Source organism: Toxorhynchites rutilus, chromosome 1, assembly GCF_029784135.1.
Source record: "Toxorhynchites rutilus septentrionalis strain SRP chromosome 1, ASM2978413v1, whole genome shotgun sequence".
Taxonomy (NCBI): domain Eukaryota; kingdom Metazoa; phylum Arthropoda; class Insecta; order Diptera; family Culicidae; genus Toxorhynchites; species Toxorhynchites rutilus.
In genome coordinates, this window is record NC_073744.1 from 131,598,413 (window position 1) to 131,604,706 (window position 6,294).

A 6,294-nucleotide genomic window follows, 5' to 3' on the forward strand; every position below is an offset into this window, starting at 1 on the left:
ACCAGCTGACAAGATCCGCGGAGACACCGATTCGTCCTAATCGATCCAGTAGTATTCCGTGGTCAACTCTATCAAATGTTGATTTCAAGTCTGTGTAGACGGTGTCAACTTGAGTACCAGCATCAATGTTGCTTATGTAAAACAAGGCAAACTGAGCCAGGTTCGTGGTAGTCGATCTTTTGGAGTAGAATCCATGTTGATCGGTGGCAATGTAGTTCTTGCAAGAGTCAAAAAGCAAGACATTCAATAAAATTTCGAAAACCTTGGAACATGCACAAAGCGAAGTTATGCCTCTGCAGTTTTCGATGTTCTGTCGATCACCTTTTTTGAACACAGGAAACATGATGGACGTCTTCCAACATGTGGGAAAGCAACGTTGTCTTAATGAGAGATTGAAGAGTGCACTGAGTGGACGAATCAACTCCTCGCCACATTTTTTAAGGATGAAGGAGGGAATGCCATCGGGACTAGACATTGAACACTTCAATTTGTTTATGGCGAATTTCACTTGGTCCGGTGAGACCTCAAGGTTTCTCAGATGACACACATCTCTAGGTGTATCTCTACAAGCGTCTAAAATGTGGCATCCCGACAAAGTCGAATCATTGAACGCACTTCTGAAGGGAGTTGCGAAAAGGTTACATTTTGTTGCGGTGGAATTGGCTACTTCACTGCCCAGAAACATCTCCGCGAGTAATCCATTGTTATACTTCCGTTTTGAATTCACGAATTTCCAAAAATCTCGGGGATGTCTACGTAGATCTTCCTGAGTTCTTATGCCGTAGCGTTTGTATAAATAGATTTGTTGTATACATTCGCATTCGCATTGTTCGCATTCTTCCTGAAATTTCACAATTTGAACTTTGTATTTGAACGCGACTTCTGTATTTAACTGGAATCATCATTGAACGAGATTCAATCATCGATTGATTGAATGTGAACATAACACAGCTTAATCTTAGCAATAGGACGTTCTGCTAAACATCCCACTTGCATGTACTCATTCCGTCATTAATGTGAAAGCATCGTATACAGTCTTAGGTCACAAAAGTGGGCCCACGGATCGTTCCTACCTAAGTGTTTCTGTATTCCCACCCATCCCCTACCTCCGGGGAACAGGAACAACAGAAATAGCTCCTCCGCAAGAATAAAAGAGACGTATTCACAAAAACGAAACGCGAAACGAAAAATCACTTCACACGCTTGTAAATCTTTAATGGTCCAAAATGAGTTGCTCTACCACCTCGACACACCTTCTTCCTGCTCCCGGTGCTATTAAATGCATTTGCGAGTGCGGCGATGAAGATCGTTTGGGGCAGCCCAAGCGACCTCCTCTCACTCTCTCTCCAGAAAGGTGACACTAATGACGAAAGATCGCGCATTTGCTAAATTTAGTGTTGCCTTCCGCGCGCGCCATTCAGGCAAAAACCAAGACGACAACGACGACGACGACTCCGAGTCATAAAGGTGTAAATGAGATGCGCTCTAGTCATGCGATTCATTTTAATGATGTTTCCTCCATGGATGCTGGACGACGAGGGGGCAGGACCAAGGGGAAATGTGTACACTCGAACGCGAGGGCGAAAGGTGATGACACACACGACATACCTTCTTCCGCCTGGAGAGGGGTTACATAGGTGAGCGAACGCACGGCTCATCTGCGCACTGCGCTATCCTTCATCGGAGGATTCTGACACGGTTCCTTTGGTCGGATGCGGGCGGAGATGACGCGCGAAGCGATCGCCGAAAATGCGATTGGAACGTGGCCTGGCTGGCGGTAGGTCGTATTTCATATTTGTCTCACATGGATGCGGGATAATTTATGATCACGGAATTCGCGGACTCGGTATCGGTTCGATGCCTGAATTATCGCGCCTCTTTAGCTCAGTTGGCAGAGCGCTGGTCTTGTAAACCAGCGGTCGTGAGTTCAATTCTCACAGGAGGCATATTTTATGTCTCCAGCATTCGCTCCATTTTGCATGAGAGCTTGGGCCTCAATCAAGTCTAGTGAGATTGGTACCGAAAAAAATTCATCTCTTTGATTTGATTTTCAAGTCAAAGCCTACACGAATTTTATTAAATTTGCAATATGACAGGCTTGAAACCATTGAGAGATACCATTTAACACCTTCGTCGCCCAACGCGACGTTTCTTAGTTTATAAATTATTAAATGATGATCAAACTTAGTTTTTAGATAACTTTTACATGATCTATCTTTTTTTTTAATTTGAATACGAATTGGAAACAATAACACATGCCAAAGTCATATTATATGTATGAAAATCGCAAAAAACTGCAGTACAAACCGTACCATAAATTAATAAAAAAAACAGAATAATCATTATAATAATCTATATATATAAAAACTCGTGTCACGATGTTCGTGGCCGAACTCCTCCAAAACGGCTCGACCAATTTCAATGAAATTATACTCAAAAAACTTGGTAGGCATGAGAATAGGTCGTAGACTATATATGATACCTAGGATACCTAGGTATCCTAGGCTAGGATACCGTTTACTGTATATTTAATACCGATTAGCGTGGCCCTATGAAGAAAAAAAAACAATTTTTCTGAATAATTTTTTTTTAATTTTTTTTTTTTTTTTTTTTTTGAAAGTTTGGCTTCAATATATACATCAAAACCCGAATTTTCCCTTTTTTACCACCATTCCCAATCGTGATTTTAGTATTTTTGTTTAAACAATATCCAAATAATTTAGTTCGTTTTTCAAATTGATCGTATTTATTCACGTTGTTCAATGACAAATGGCGCTTTGTTCGCAACATCGAACTTCCATCCGAGCATGCGTAAGTAACATCAATATGCCTATAGCCAAGCGTATTGCCGGCAAGCTGGGAATCTTATTGAATGCGCACAATGAATTATCGAATTCTTTAAATCGCATATGCTCGAATTGCAAAATAACAATCGCTCTATTGTTCAAATCCTGATAAAACATCAGCTGGAGAGTATGTGTGCAGATCCAATGCACATGTTTTTGAAGACACTGGAATCATAGTAGGCGACTGCCCAGCGACGCGAGAAAATGTGGTTCAAAGAATAAACAATAATATGGAGTTAATCGGCGACAAACACCGTTCATATGAAACACTTCACCGTCTTCTTCAATGGCACAAACGTTCACCTTCTCAACGTAGTATTACTCGCATCATTTTAAATAGTACTTGAGATTTTTATTCAGATCATCTACGCTCAGATTCTATTCCGCCGATATTTTCGGCAGAATATGGGGGCATAGTTAGATCTGATAAAATGTTCTTTACTGACGGTTTATTCATAAACGGGTCCACTGGCTTTGGCATCTTCAATGAAAATTCCAGTGCCTCTTTCAAACTCAAAGATCCTTGTTCCGTGTATGTTGCTGAACTGGGTGCGATATACTACGCACTGGGGATCATTGAAACATTGCCCATCGACCACTATTTTATTTTTTCAGACAGTCTCAGCTCATTAGAGGCAATCCGCTCAATGAAGGTTGATAAACGCTCATCTTATTTCCTAACAAGAATAAGACAACTATTGAGTGTTTTGGTCGAAAAATTATTTAAGATTACCTTAGCATGGGTTCCCTCTCATTGCTCGATTCCGGGGAATGAGTAAGCGGACTCGCTAGCTAAGGTGGGCGCTTTAGAAGGCACTCTTTTTGAAAGGCAAATTGCTTATAATGAATTTTTCCACATTCCTCGTCAGTATACGCTCGTAAGTTGGCAGCGCATGTGGAGTGGAGATGAGTTCGGTCGTTGGTTACACACGATTATCCCTAAGGTCTCGACGAGGGCATGGTTCAAGGGATTGAATGTAGGTCGTGATTTAATTCGCGTGTTATCTCGACTTATGTCCAATCACTACAACCTAAACGCGCATCTCTATCGCATTGGGCTCGCAGCAAACAATCTTTGTGATTGTGGCGATGGCTACCACGACATCGAGCATGTTGTCTGGTCGTGTATCCGGTTCCATGCTGCTCGCTCTCAGCTCTCTAGAGCACTAAGAGCACAAGGCAGACAATCGGATATCCCCGTCCGGGATATCTTAGGTAGCCGTGATCCTGATCTTCTGCTTCATCTATACCTGTTCCTCAGAAACGCCGATGTCAACGTTTAATGATGTTTCCTTCGTTGTGTCCCCGTTTCATATCCCTCCTATCCGATCGATAAACTTTTACTTAGTCGCGGCAATACATACACACACTCTTTACAGACACACGGGCCAAAGGTTGTGCAGTCCACTGATCATTCAACAAGAGCCAAAGGTTGTACCGATCATGACAACTCTACACGAACTGATGATTGCGCCGGCTAGTGACCATTCTATCCTGGATTCCTCGAGTCGAGAAAGACGCACCACGCTAGATATGAGGTACAGACTAGGGGGGCGTTGCTGATTAATGGTCAGCTGCATCCCAATAGGAAGTATCCCGTGTCGGGCACACGTACAGAGCATTGGAGACAGCAACATCCCAATTACGAAAACACTTGTAATACTAACCTCGAGCCAACCGCGAGTAATCGGTTACATATTACTAACATAGATAATAAGAAAAATTGTATTGAACTCCCGGCCCCGTGAGGCTAACGCCATATGAGCCTTTATAAAAATATATATTTTGGAAAAAAAAAAAATTATGCCTAACAACACGCCTTGAAAATATTCTAAGTGACAGACTTTAGAATATATGTTTTCTTGACGAAAAATTCCGCAGCCGTTCTTACTTCATTCATTATGAACATTATTTCGTATTTTGAATTCATATTAATGAACATGCGGTTAGAGGAGACGAAACAATCAAGCTTGATTCATTTTTATGTGTATCGTATGATGATTCGACGCGCCAGGACACTGTCGTGAGCAGTGCCAACAATTCACGGTCGACATGTACGGAAAGATAGAGAGTAAACGAATGTGATTCCTACGACACAATAAACAGGAACGGCGTGATGAAGAATACATTTACTTTGCGAGACACTATCATGAGCAATGCCGACACAGCCGTTGCTATCGCCAGATCAAAACGAAATACACATGACATTACAACACGATGTTCAAACGGAAAATGAAGTATTTAATGAGCTTTAATGAGAAATCGATAATGTAATATTTTCGACTCCTGATCCTGATCCTAAAAATGAAGTATTTAATGAGCTTTAATGAGAAATCGATAATGTAATATTTTCGACTCCTGATCCTACTACAGATCAACTACTCACCCTATTCTGATATATGATAATTACCCGAATATGGCAACCCTGCCATGCTTTTATAACAAAAATCATAAATGAAAATCAGCTCTCCCGTATGTGTCCAATGGGAAAAAATTTGAACGAAAATTGTATCTGATAATGATTTTAAATTATGGATAAAGTTTTGACTGAAATGCAAGGAAATTTATAGAAAAATAGTAGAGTCAGGGTCAGGACTATGTCTTCTAAGTACAGTAAGTTATATCTAATTCGACATCTAGCTAATTGGACATTTTTGTAAACACAGAGTTCGGAACTCAAATTATTGCCCCACATTGAAAGTCGTCACCAGACGTCGACACTGTACCACTGTCATCGCGAATATCCAATTACAGGTGAAAATCACCCCCAATGCACCGACATGTCGAATTAAATATAACTTACTGTACTTGAATACTTTGAAATATATTTGCACAAACCTGAGTGATTGGACTTGAGTCAAAAGGATTTCCGAATGCAAAATTGCGATCCGTTCGGGTAAGAATTTTCTTTTTTTTACATCTGACATTTCTACATTTTTTAGGTACATTGAATTAAGAATATAGCACTCCATTTATCTGTATGTCACAAATCCCATCCCCAAATATTCGTTTGATCTCGATCAAAGAATAGGCCGTCACCATACTCGAGTTCGGAAAGGTACGACATGAAATGCTTAATTGCACAGATAATTCTGAATTGCTTCGCAACGATAAAGCGGTGCGACATTTTTCTTCTTAATAAAATACAAAAGTAACGAGCGTTTCACGTTTGTTAATGGAATGACAATGTGCACCGTTATTTTCGGCAGCATAAACATCAAACACGCTTTCGTTAAAATGGTTACATTCATTCTATTTTATCGATCCTATTCGATAAATTGTATAAATCATTATTCAAACATTCAAACACACTTTTGATACATTAATTATTTTTTTTATTCAACAATCAAAATATTCACTAGAAATAATTCATATGGCAGAACAACGTTTGCCGGGTCAGCTAGTATGGTTATAATTTTATTATTTTTCTACATATCTAAATTTGAGA

The 6,294-nt window shown here is 40.2% G+C and overlaps 1 non-coding gene across 1 annotated transcript; it reads left to right on the top strand.

Moving 5' to 3' along the window:
* The first annotated feature begins 1,873 nt into the window (after positions 1–1,873).
* On the top strand, positions 1,874–1,946 carry Trnat-ugu (transfer RNA threonine (anticodon UGU)). The gene has a single exon. It is a non-coding gene; the product is annotated as a tRNA-Thr (tRNA).
* Positions 1,947–6,294: the final 4,348 nt, after the last annotated feature.